Source organism: Tenrec ecaudatus, chromosome 2 (assembly GCF_050624435.1).
Source record: "Tenrec ecaudatus isolate mTenEca1 chromosome 2, mTenEca1.hap1, whole genome shotgun sequence".
Classification (NCBI taxonomy): Eukaryota; Metazoa; Chordata; class Mammalia; order Afrosoricida; family Tenrecidae; genus Tenrec; species Tenrec ecaudatus.
Window position 1 is genome coordinate 251,931,160 of NC_134531.1, and position 13,008 is coordinate 251,944,167.

Consider the following 13,008-nt stretch of genomic DNA (forward strand, 5'->3'; position numbering starts at 1 on the left):
ATCCTTTAATTTTATAAGACTGGTGCACAAACTTATTAGTAATTTTAAGTATCCGATAAGTATTGAAAATATATTTTCTCAAGTTAAAGCTTTATTATCTACAATTGCCGATTGGGTAAAAGAGCGTCTCCCATTGCACTCCTGCACACATTCTTACTTCGTCCTCAGCCACCCCCGAGGGCAGAGACCAGTCAGGGGAAGGTGGTGCATTGCCGTCCTTTTACTCTGACACCCTCCAAGGTTTAGATTGACAAATGTGTCAGGCAGAGTGCTCTAGAGAAGCAAGACCAGGACACTGATGATTACATATATGTAAAAGTACAAGTCTGCATAGTGAAAAGGAATGTGACAGCAAATTAGTCCACACAGCAGTGCAGAGAGTTCAGTCCACCTTAACTTTCGTGGGACGATTCATATACCGAAGGTCCTTCCGACTCAGCGCTGTTCGCTAGCCCAGGGCCAAGGCAGCAGCCAGTAGGAAGCTGGAGTGGTGAGGTGTAGCGGAGGCCAGCAGTGCAGCGCAGCAGAGCGGGTAGTGGTAGGCTGGCAGGCGGTGTGACGCTTGGAGTGGTGGCAAGGTGAGCAGTCCTTCAGGCAGCAGACGCGGCAAGGCGGGGCTGTGCCACGCCAGGGAACAGCAGGCACAGCGACATGATCCACCACGGTCCACAGGTTGCCTCGCCCCACAGATAACACAGTACACATGTTGAGGCAGGGCAGCTAAATCAGACAGCATGCTGGTCCGACCACCGGGCGAGAGAGAGAGAGGGGCCGGCCTCCAGCGAGCCATTGATCTCAGTCACACCTCTGAAGGAGGTCATCAAGCTGCCACCTAAATTGACAGGCTAACCTGCACCCATATCTTCTGCGTGCAATGTTGGCACAATAAACCTCACTGCCACAATAGATGAGAACATAAAAACAATAAACCCACTAATTTGCTAATTCTAAGTTTATTTGTCTTAAAATCAAGTTTAATTACTGTTGATAGATAATTCTGTTTTTGTCTGTTATTATCATATTCATAATTTCTAGAAAATGAGTATTTTCTTCCTTGAAAAAAATGTTTACATTAGATATTTAAATGATAGAATTTTTTATCTTCAAGCACCCCAACATCTGGCATCAAAATTACTTGAGTTGACTGCAATCTCAGAGAACAAAATCAGTATGTTGTAGACTTACAGGTGTCTTGTCACATTTCAAAGAGCTACGTCACTGTTTCAGATGAGTCTGTGCTCCCAGACATTTTTGACATATCAGTCTTCATCCAGAACTTATTTGCTGTAACTATTTCTAGGGTCACAATTTTAGGAAAGTCTCATGTACTATGTCTCCTAGTTCTTGTGCAATCTTTTCTATGGCTTTGTGCCAGCCACCACGTATTTGTTTTCCTTGGCGTGATGTGATTTGACTAAACCATACTCTAGAGGAGCCTTGGCGCAATGGTTGCAAGTTGAGCTATGATCTGCATGGTTGGCAGTTCAAAACCATCAGCATCTCCTCGGGAGAAAGTGTAGGCTTTCTACTCTTGTAAGCAGTTACAGTCCTGGAAACGCAGAGGGGATTGCTATGAATCAGCATTGATTCGATGGAAGTGAGGTTTTTGCTTTTTAATATAGTCTACAGATTAATGGTTGCATTTCTTACTACTTCTTGGGTGGCCTGTCAGTCACAATTTCATGGAGTGATTTATTCATTTGAAAGGTGGGTTGGTTGGCTCTGTACAGAAAATTTTACTACCACACAATTCCATTAATGTTTTCAAGGACTGCTACTACTAACCCCCAGCTCAGTAACCTAGTTCATGTGTTCGAGTATCTCGAAATGAATAATAGATCATAAAAATCTTATTTCCACAACTTCATGAGGTTTGTTAGTGTTACAGTACTGTTTTGGGCAAAGTTGTTCAAGTTGTGTGATTAATTTCTGTTACTTTGTGAAATAACCCATTGTAAAATTAAGTTCTCATTCATTCCTCTTTCCTTCTGTATGCCTAGCACCGGGGATATGGCACTAAATCAGATACAATCCCAGCTTCATAGAGGGGTGCGGTCCAGGGTGTGTGTGTGTGTGGGGGGGGAACAGACATTAAATATGCCAAAGGAAAAGTCTAAATACTGAGGGGGTGAGAGGGAAAACAGTTTAAAAACAAAACCCAGCGTGGTCTGAGAAGTGGGAGATTGAGAGAGAACCAATGTTTCCTGAGAGGCCATTGCCTTCACTGAGAACTCAAGCATGAGCTGGAGTGTCTAAGCAGACACAGTAGGGAGCCGGTCCAGGGGAGAGTCCAAACCACATAACCCGACAGGAGGGCTGGAGTGGAGTGCGTGTGAATAAGTGACATTATTGAGGTCCTGTAGAACATCTGAAGACTGGGTACTTTTGAGTGCTTAGTGTGGGTGACAGCTGGTTCGCATTTTTTTTGTTAGGTCCCATGTTTGTCGCTGCTCTGTGAAGAGTGAGTGGAAGAGGGGCAGGAAGGCCAGCTAAAGGGTTTCTGGGGGAGACTGGATCAGGCGTGACTGAATTAAGTGGTCTTGTAAATGCAACTCTAGATTTATGCCATTTAAAATATCTAAGATCAGGTGTTTCTGCGAAAAGGAAGCATTTCAAAAGGGTAGGGTTCATTCTACTTGACTTTAAATTGTAGCAAGGAGTCTCTTGGCAGGAGGAAATCCTTTGGAGGAGGCGCCAAACATTCGGAAGAACAGCAGGCTTTCTACTCCTGTAGAGGTGCTGTCTCAGACACCCTTGGGGCAGTTCTGTGCCCCCTGGAGTCGCTGTGAGTTAGCAAACACTTCATGGCAGGGAGCCTAACGACTGCTGGCTCCCAGCTGCCTAGGGAATTGTAGTGGGTTTCCTTCTCCATCCTGGCTTCTGGTTTTTATAACCTTTATGGTTTTATTCCTCTTTGCTATTTTAAGTGATCTTCAGTAGTTATTGTCTAGTCTTTTTTTTACTACCCATTATCTCAGTTTTCACCAATAAACTTCATTTGACAAGACTTTACCAGCAAACTATTTCAACATCGAATAGCAGTAAATGAATATTAATCAGTATTTCCAATCATTATGAAAGAATTAATATTCTACTCTGATCTGGTATCATTGTAGTAAATTCTAACTAGACTTCCTGAAAAAGTGAAAAACTTTTGTGACTGTACCAAGACGGGGGGTCTCATATCACTATCAATGTTGAGCAATCACTGATTGAAACACTCAAGTTACTGCCAGCTCCATGCAGAACCAGTCATTCTGAGGGCCTGGAATTTTCATTCTACAAAATAAATTTGAAGTCATAGTGCTTACCACTGGACCCGAAAAAGAAAATACATTTTATTGGTGAATAATGTAAATTTCTGTTTTGAATCTGTATTCCAACATCTCCCCCCAGATATCCATTGTCTAAAAAGAACTCAGGATTCCTGGGATGGTTCTGAGTATTGATTGACTGATCCCTTTTTAAGTACTGTTAATTATGGAACCGTGAACTCAGAAGGCATACATATGGTGACATTCCTTCAAGCCAGCTTCTCTTTGCTCCGTACCGCAAACTGATCTGCATATGTACATGTGTAATTAGCCAATGGTGTTTCTGATTTGTAGAAAGAAACCATCATTTCCTAGGTAATATTACACGCTTCAGACTTCACCAGTCCAGAACCTTATCATGGTCAGTGTAATCTAAAGTTTAATTTTATTTTATAGGGAAGAATAGTAAGTAGCTTAAGATGTCATGCGGAAAGTGAACCCAAACTATCCTCTGACGTCATTAACTAAATAAGTTAGCTGAAAAATAGAGTCCCTCCCTCAGTACCGTTCCCTTTTGTAAAATTATCCCAATGAGAACATGAGGTCTGCGGTTACTGCACATCAGGAGGAGGCTAGGGGCCATGAGATGACATTATTGGGAATGGAACATGTGGAGGGGAAACAATGAGAACGTTGCCACATGTAAAGAACATAGCCAGCGTCACTCAACAATATGAGTAGAAAATGTTGAATGGGAACCTGTTTTGCCAGTATACATTCACCAAAAGCATGATGTTTTTGCAAATACTATGAAGTGAAAATCCTCTATGTGTCTGCATTCTTTCTAATTGGAATTCATAGACATTTGCTCATTCATTGTCTATGGAGCCCTTAGACCCTGATGGCAGTTTTCTTAAGACGTGTGAACAGCTGTATCTGGAAAAAGCTCCTATTTGCCAGGTTCTTATTGCCAGCGGATGGCTTATTTTTAGAATTAAATAACACCAATAACATAAAGAATTCCTGATTGTTACATTCCTTAAGCACATTTCTTGTAGATAGTTTCTGTTCTTTCTGCTTACACATATTGTATCCTCTTGTAAATGAAGCAGGGCACAATAAAGAACTCCTTCCTAAGAGAGTCCAGATTTCTGTATCTGCTTAATTGTTTCCGACAGAGAGTGTTCTTAATTTTTAAAAGGGCACATTAGTTCCATACCCTGTACAGTCATGTTAGAGGGTCTTTTTGTTTTGTTCTATACCCGCCTTGTTGTGGATGGTGCCATGGCCTTGATTTGGACTCACACTTGTCTCCTGGGACAGGGTAGAGATGCCTTATAAGGTTTTCTTCACTAAAATTTTCATGGAAACAGGTCTTCCTGATGTAGAGCCGCTTGATGGCTTCAAACCACCAACTTCCCAGTTAGAAGCCAAACACTTCCTTGTCTAGGTTATGATGCATATTTTAGTGGTAATGTTGTGTTCCTAATTGTTATTGCCTTATCTAGCAAGCAATTTTAAACTCTTAAATCATTTTAGTACCGTTTTCTTAATTCTTAATTCACAAGAAGACATCTAGAGGTGTCGTACACAAAAATGATTATCCACCCACAATGTAAGATATATGCATAATATATATATGTAAAATGATAGGGAAATAGATCTATGTACTTATGTCTATATGTTAAGAATTAATGTAGTAGACAGACATTGGGCCTCAACTCAAGTACTCCCTCAACACAAGAACACTTTGTTGTAGTAACCTGGCATTCTGTGATGCTTAACCTTCCTGACACGATTGCTGAAGACAAAATGGGTGCATAAGCAAATGTGGTGAAGAAAGCTGATGGTGCCCAGCTATCAAAAGTTATAGCATCTGGGTCTTAAAGGCTTGAAGATGAACAAGTGGTCATCTAACTGAGAAGCAACAAAGCCCACATGAAAGAAGCACACCAGCCTGTGTGATCATGAGGTATTAATGGGATCAGGTATCAGGCATCTAAGACGCAGAACAAAATCATACCAATGTGAATGAGGGGAGGGGGTGGGAGGGGCATGTGGAGTGGAGACCTAAGGCCCATCTGTAGACAATTGGCCATCCCTTACAGAAGAGTCACGAGGAAGAGACAAGCCAGTCAGGGTGTAGTATAGCACCGATGAAACATACAACTTTTCTCTATTTCTTTAATGCTTCCTACCCCCCACCCCACTATCATGACCTCAGTTCTACCTTACAGATTGGACTAGACCAGAACATGTACACTGCTACAGATAAGAGCCTGAAACACAGAATCCAGGATAGATAAATCTCTCATGGTCAACAATGAGAATAGAGATACCAGGAGGATAAGGAGAAGGTGGGGGGAGAAAGGGGGAATTAAAAAGGATAAACATATAACTCCCTCCCAGGGGGATGAACAACCGAAAAGTGACTGAAGGGTGACAGAGGATGATGTAAGATATGAAAATATTAATCTATAAATTATCAAGGGTTCATTGGTGAGGGAGGGAGGGGAGAATGAGCTGATATCAAGAGTTCAAGTGGAAAGAAAATGTTTTGAGAATGGTGATGGCAACAAATGTACAAATATGCTTGACGCTCTGTTTCCGTATCAGTTGGTAGGAAAAGTACTAAGTATTACTAATTTTACAGAGAAAGCATATATAAAATGAATTACTCTGCTTAGACAGCTAACACAAAGAAGCATTTAAACTTTAATTAGATAACATTTCAAATTTCATTGGAGAGCACCTTTCAAGCTGGCAGATAAACAATTATAGGAGCATCGTAATGCTTTCAGTGTTCTGTTTTCACTTTGAGTACTTTCGCCCTGTGGTGGGGCACTCGGTGTGGATTCTGTCATGCTGCACACGTCCATGGCTATATCCATTCACTGCTATTTACCATCAACTTGTCTGTATTCAGTAGTGTCATGGATCCTGATGATATCTTATGTCTATTATTTTAATATGTAGGAACTTAGGCTCAGAGAGCATTTGGTTTGACGTAATTAACCATATGTACCTTATGGCCCACCAACCCCATAGTTTATTGTTTAGGCTACAGAGCCATGCCTACCTCATCCAATGTAAAAGTGTTGGTTTCTTTTCACTAAGAAATCATTTCCTGAGCTCTGTCTGTGGCCTGGGCTTCCATGGGTGACATGGAACTTGTGTGTGTAACATAGGCACAATCGCCAGCATGTAGAAGGAGATCATGTAAAAATACTTAGTATCGTATCTGCCACTTAGTGCTTGTATATTCACTAAGTGTTCATTAACTCTGACTCAAAATACATTTTGTTGGACCTCTAAATTTCCTTCAACAAAGTGTCCAGCTGTCTAAATCAGTGCTGGCTTCCTATCATAGAAATCAGGCATTCGTACCAGGTCACAAAGTGGCATTGTCCAGAGAACTGGGCAGCAACGAGCCTTATCCAAAGGCCTCGGGGACTTGGACAAAGGAACTGTCCGCACACTCACCTGATAAGGCAGCAGACAAGGTGTGAATTATGGAAACAGGATTTCCTTTTCCTTCAGGCTATGGGAAGTTGATTATTGGAATTGTTAAATACAGATTGATGGTCTGAAATGTAACCCTCCCACCTAATTCACAAAATTATTTAAAAAAAAGCATTTTATAACAGGACTGTTAACTGTAATGCCAGCTGTCCTTACCCACCAGCCACTCCACAGGAGGAGGACGAGGCTTTCTGCTCGCATGAAGGCTCAGTCTCGGGAACCCACAGGGGCATTTTTACTGTGTCCCGTAGGCTCACTATGAGTCGGACTTTCCGCATGGCAGTGAGTGACTGACTGACGTTCACCCTCACTTTGAGTGCTGCTTGACTTCTAAAGACTCGTGTAGAGTCTGCACTATGGTTGATGGCCACTGGGAGCTGCACCAGGCAAAGAGAAAGCCAGTTGGCTCCGTCAGAAATGGCAAGGACATCTACTTGTGATCGCGCTGTAGCTCTCTTCTTTAGAGCACCAAATAGAGTATGTTATTGTTCACTCTTGTTAGCTGCTTTCATGGACGGATGACCAGGAAACACAAGTGTGCCTCGCTCACCTAACAGCCACAATACATTCTGTGCAATAGATTGTTCTTTGATTTGGGCATAATGAGGTAGATACTGTGTGAATACCATACCATACAGGCAGTTCCTATACAATCCGTAGTTATTCCCTGTAAATCCTATATATTAAAACCTTAAAGGGCCCTGCCAGACAGCCTGAAAGCGACATCCGTTGAATAGAGGTGGCTCTTGTTGGGAACCTGCAAAGGTGTGTATGGCGGTGGTAGTGGAGGTGTGAGAGGGGTGGAAAGGTGGCTTCAGGAACCAGGGGTGCAGGTTCCAGGAGCCCTGCTGGCATGCTGGCCCTGGTGCTGCCACTTTGCTGGTATTTCATATGCAGTTGCTGATTCCCCGAGCCAGGAGCCTGCAAGTGCCCAGGATCAGCCTAGTGCATGAGAGAGGAGTACAGAAGCTATCGTGAAGGGAGGGAAAGGCTGTAGACTGCTGGCGAGGTGATTCTGCGAGAAGGAGACAAAGGAGAAGGTGCCAGAGCCTCAAGTCCCACCTTTTCCACTGTTACCCCTGCCAGTGAGTCAGAGTAGAACTGCCCCTTAGGTTTTCCAAGACACTAAGTCTTTATGGGAGCAGACGGCCTCACATTTTCCCACAGTGGATGGTGGTTTGAATGCTGACCTTGTGGGTCGCAGCCCAGCATTTTGCTGTCCACTCTTTGACGTCTTTAACACCATTGAGTGGAAATACTAAGAGGAGAACTTCAAAACCTTCATGGGACCGTGGAGGTATATGTGGAGAGATGTTGCCCAAATAGATGTTGTGAACATAAAGCTCTATTTCTGACAGACGCCTAAGATGTAGTCACACCACTCTATGTAAATGGAGATCATAGAAAGATACCTCATGTAGTGTTTGGCATTTAGTATCCTTTCAGTCACAGTTAGTCAGCCCCGCCTCATGCACCACGAAACCACGCACTGCCCAGTCCTGTGATCAGCTGTGGATCTTGGTGTTGGGATCCATGGGGTTTGAGCTGATTTTCAGAAGTGTGTCACCAGGCCTGTCTCCCGAGATGACCTCAGTCTGCAAACTGTTGACGCCTGTGCAGTGAGTGTCCTAGCAACAGAAAGACTCCACTGACAGGCAAGTATGGTTGTGCACGAAGTACCTTGACTGGGACTCAAACCCACGCCTCCAGCGCAGAAAACATTAAGTCATCCTGCCACTGAGACATCAGTGCCTCAAGTGAAGCCTATCACTATTTAATATTTTATACATTCACATCTGTGTTACCAAATGCTCTTTGGTATGTCTTTAATGTTTGGTTAAGAAGTTCAATCCTCGGGTTAAGCATGTAGCGAAGTACATGCCACCCTGCACTTGGAGCATATCTTTGGTGTTCTGGTATCAGGTTGCCACCAGGGCTTTCCCCATTCATAGTGACTCTGTGGGCAGAGCACAATGAACGACTGACTCCACAGGGTTTTCAAGGATCCGGCATCTAATGTACATTCAGTAACAGTGAGTGGCTCTTCAGAAGCAGACTGCCCAATCTGGCGTCTGCGATGTTTCTGGATGGGTTCAAACTGCCAGCCATTTAGTCCAGGAGACCTGACATGAGTGCTTTACGGGTGCTTATTACCATCAAAGCCCCAAGGGCTCATACAATAAGTGTACCTTTCAGATGGGTCAGACCAGAAACTTTTTTCTCGCAGACTTCATATCCAGTCCACTTATCAGAACACACATGCACAAGTATCAGAATCTGCCTATAGTTCACCCCCTCCATTGACAGCACCCCCCTTTCAAGTCACCATCGCTGCTTGGCTCAGTTGTGGCCGTAAATGGCCTTTCTGATTTTTGTTTCTGTCCTTTGTCCTCTTAAAGCCATGCTCAGTGTGATCCTGTAAACTGAAGGCCCTCACTTTCTTACCCCACGAGCTTATTGCACGCAGCTCTGCACTGCTGGTCTGGGTTCAGCTCTTGCTCCTTCACCTTCTTCCCGTCTCTCTAGCCTGGTTGCTGTTCAGACATGTGGAGCATGCGCCCTCCTCAAGGCCATTGCACATGCACTTCTGTCTACCTAGCCCTAGTGGCCGGCGGCACTCCTGCACACACACTGATCTGGTGAACCACAAGGTTAGCACTTCGAACCCACCAGTGACTCTTCTGTAGAAAAATGGGGCCATTTGCTTCTGGAAAGATTCACTGCCACGGACCTCCTAAGGAGCAGTTCTTCTCTGCCATGCAGGATGGCAGTGAGCTGGAATCGACTGGAGGGCCGTGGTATTCTTAGTTAACCATATTCCTCACTCCCTCGCCTAGTAAAGTTATAGCCAGGCATTACCATCTCAGCAGGGCTCATCCCAACCAGTCTAATATTGCACCTATTCTGCGTGCTTCACCGGTTCTTCCTTGGTGTCCACCTCCCACAGCATCTCTGTCCAAGATGCATCCCTACGTTAGACCTTATGGAGAATACAAATCCAGATAAAAATTTGCAAAATACCACTTTCCTACTGGAATACCATAAGTAACTTATGCTCTCGTTCTCTCAAGATGCATGGCATTTGAATAATAAACTTAAAATTGCTTCAGATTTGTAACGTTTGATTATTCTGTGCTTGCTGTGGTGGCTGTATTAGGTTTCCTGGGTGGGAAAGACTGGCTGTTGGCTTCGCACAAGAAAGAATTCACGCTGAAGCCTGGTTTGTGATCCAAGTGGGTTTTTCTAAAGGACAAAAGAAGTTTCAGTTTTCACAGTCACTGAACACGGGCAACTCTCGGGACTGGCCCCACATGTGGTGCTCTGAGGCGAGAGAGAGACTGTGGGGAGGTGGAGAAGGGGAAGGTGGAGAAGCAGCTGAAGGCCCAGGTGTCTCAAGGTTCCTGTATTTAGGGCTTTCGCCTTGGGAGGCGTGGTCACCGGTACTGGTTGACCCCATTGGGTGAATTAAGCCCACCTGGCCTAGTTTGGGCCAACCCAGGTGTACGGGCCACCTGGCTCTGGCTTGAATTGGCATATGCCTCTTAGACATCTTGCTTCTTGCTACCTAACAGTTGTTAATTTCACAAAGTTGAGAACTAATTGCTTCTTTAAAATACCATTTCCTTGGGGGCTCTTACAGCTCTGATCACAATCCATCCATTCATTGTGCCAAGCACATTTGTACATATATTGCCATCATTTTCAAAACACTTTCTTTCTACTTGAACCCTTGGTTTCAGCTAATTTTCCCCTTTTTCCCTCCCTCATGAGCCCTTGATAATTTATATATATTTTTGTCATGTCTTACACTGACCGCTGCCTCCCTTTATCACTTTGCTTTTGATATGTTGATCATTGTGATCCGTTCCCCCTTTCTCCCCTCACCTTCCCCTTACCCCCCTAGTTGAGAACTTTCATTGGAAACTTGGGACATGCTCAGTACTACATACAAAGATGAAGAGAGGGACCCTCAGGTTTGTCCATGGACTGTATGTTGTGAAACAGTGTTACTTATGACTCGATAATTCCAGCAGCAGAGCAGATATACTTAACACCTGGTACTATGAGGACACACACGTGCTGTATCCCACTTTCAATAGAGTCCTGCTCTGCTGGCGAAGTTGCATGCTGGTCTGGCATTAGTTGAAGACCTCTTTTAAAAAAAAATGTATTTCCTTATTACTGCTTTTTCTTCTCAGCATCTTTATAAATCCAACGTTTGAACATCTTTGAATGATAACATGAGAAAGGGTAATGTGTTAGGGTTCTCTAGAGAGATAAAACCAGATTGCTGATAATTACATATATATATATGTAATTATATATATATATTTATGGGGAGGTGGGTGAGGGGAGACGCCGGGGAGTGTAAGATAAGATATAATAATTATAAACTATCAAGGGACCAGGGGGAAGCCGGGAGGGAGGGGGAGGGGGGGAAAAAGGGAAACCGAGCTGAATCCAGGAACCCAAGTGGAAGGTGAATTATGAGAATGACGAGTGCAACGAATGTATAAGGGTGCTTTGCCCAATTGATGTATGTACGGATTGTGATAAGAGCTTTATGAGCCCCAATAAAAAGATTTATTAATTTTTAAAAAGTAGGACAGTAGTAGGTCCCGCAGAACTAACTGTGTAATTGTTCATCAACGGTTGTGTCTGGAGCTATCCTGTATACAGGAAAATCAGTCACCTGCGCTTGCTGTTCCATGGATACAGACTTGGCAATCATGCTTCAAAAATGCCTTCCTTATTTGCTTACTGAAAGCGCACAGTTCATGGTGACTAGCATCAGATTTTGCAAACATCCCTCGGTGAATGACTCGATTTTGAGAGAAGGATGGATACAGAAATATGAGGACACCGGGAGAGGGGCTTTTTAGAAGATGCCTGGACAAAATTAGGGGCAATGTTGTCTAGCGGTGAGATGTCATGTCTAGCAAGAAATCTAAGCTGTAGAGGCAATTAAGAACCATGGGAGGTTGTGATAGATGGGTGCAGTGAGGCTAGGAAATGGGGCACCAAGAGTCTAGACTGGTCAGAGTGGGAGCATTAGGGAGGTAGCTGGGAGAGTTGCTAAACTGGAATGGGAAAGGGAGACAAGGAGTGAGGGGTAGGATGGAAAGAGAAAGCACATGCAAAGCTGCTGAAATGGGTAGGTGTGTGGCACCAAAGCAGTTCCTTGTACTCTTTCTTCAGGTCTTGGGTTCACCTCCTCTCCCCTGGGAGGAAATGGAGCGAGGCTGTGCAGTGTCATAGCCCCTTGTCCTGGGATGTTCTCTGTGTGGTGGCCAGTCACATCCCACATCAGTGTCGTTCATTGATTGCTCTTCTCCACGAGACTCTGTGAGGACAGGGCCTGAGTTTGCCCAATTTCCGATTCCTTTACCTGACACAGTAACTAGCACAGAGCAGGTGTGCTATTCTTATTAAATGCATACAAATATCAATACTTTTAAATAATTTTCCAATGACACCACTTGAACCTGATCATATCTATATTGCTAAGAAGGATAATGCTCATGGTCCCATTGTAGATCTTGGAAACGGTCATAAAATGGGGCCAGTAAGGCTGAGTCTTGAGGTCTCGGGGGAATTTGTCACACGATGACGAATTACTTTGAATTTAATTTTCTTGAACACAGTTTTATACTTTTGTTTATTAGATAACAGTGTTTGCTCACCACATCCTACAAAAGTTGAGGTGATATTCTGATGTTTCTTCTACATTTATGAGTGTTGGAATTTCAAATGAAACAATCAATAAGCTATTTATTGATGTCTGTCATAAATTGCCTATTAGCCCCTTCTGTTTTGTGTGATGAACTGATCATAGACACCAAAGGGGTAGGAGAAAGGATTTGCAAGATTCCATTCCAAAGCTTTTTGCCTTGAAGTTTTAAACTAAATCTCACATATTGACATGAATTAATGAAAATGTTTGTGGAGAGAGCTGTATAGATGACATGTTGCAGCGACTACCTGTAATAGTTACTCATTCATTAAAAAACAAAGCACAAATCTTTGTTGTGCACTAATGGGATTTGGCTTGGGAAGCTCCAGGAGGAAGCAACAGGAAAGCTGAGCTCTGAGGAGTCAGCCAACAAATAGGTAGTACAGAAAGCTTCCACGACAAAAAGGCATGTGCCAAAGGAACAGAAAGAAGGCCAGTGTGGTCAGAAGCCCAAGCCTGTAGAAGACGAGTTTGTGGACTATGCTGAGGACTTTTATT

At 43.5% G+C, this 13,008-nt stretch overlaps 1 protein-coding gene across 1 annotated transcript in view; it reads left to right on the plus strand.

Moving 5' to 3' along the window:
- The window catches only part of DCBLD2 (discoidin, CUB and LCCL domain containing 2), an 84,001-nt gene that overhangs the window by 38,285 nt on the left and 32,708 nt on the right, over positions 1-13,008 (plus strand). The gene's annotated exons all lie outside the window — the stretch shown is intronic.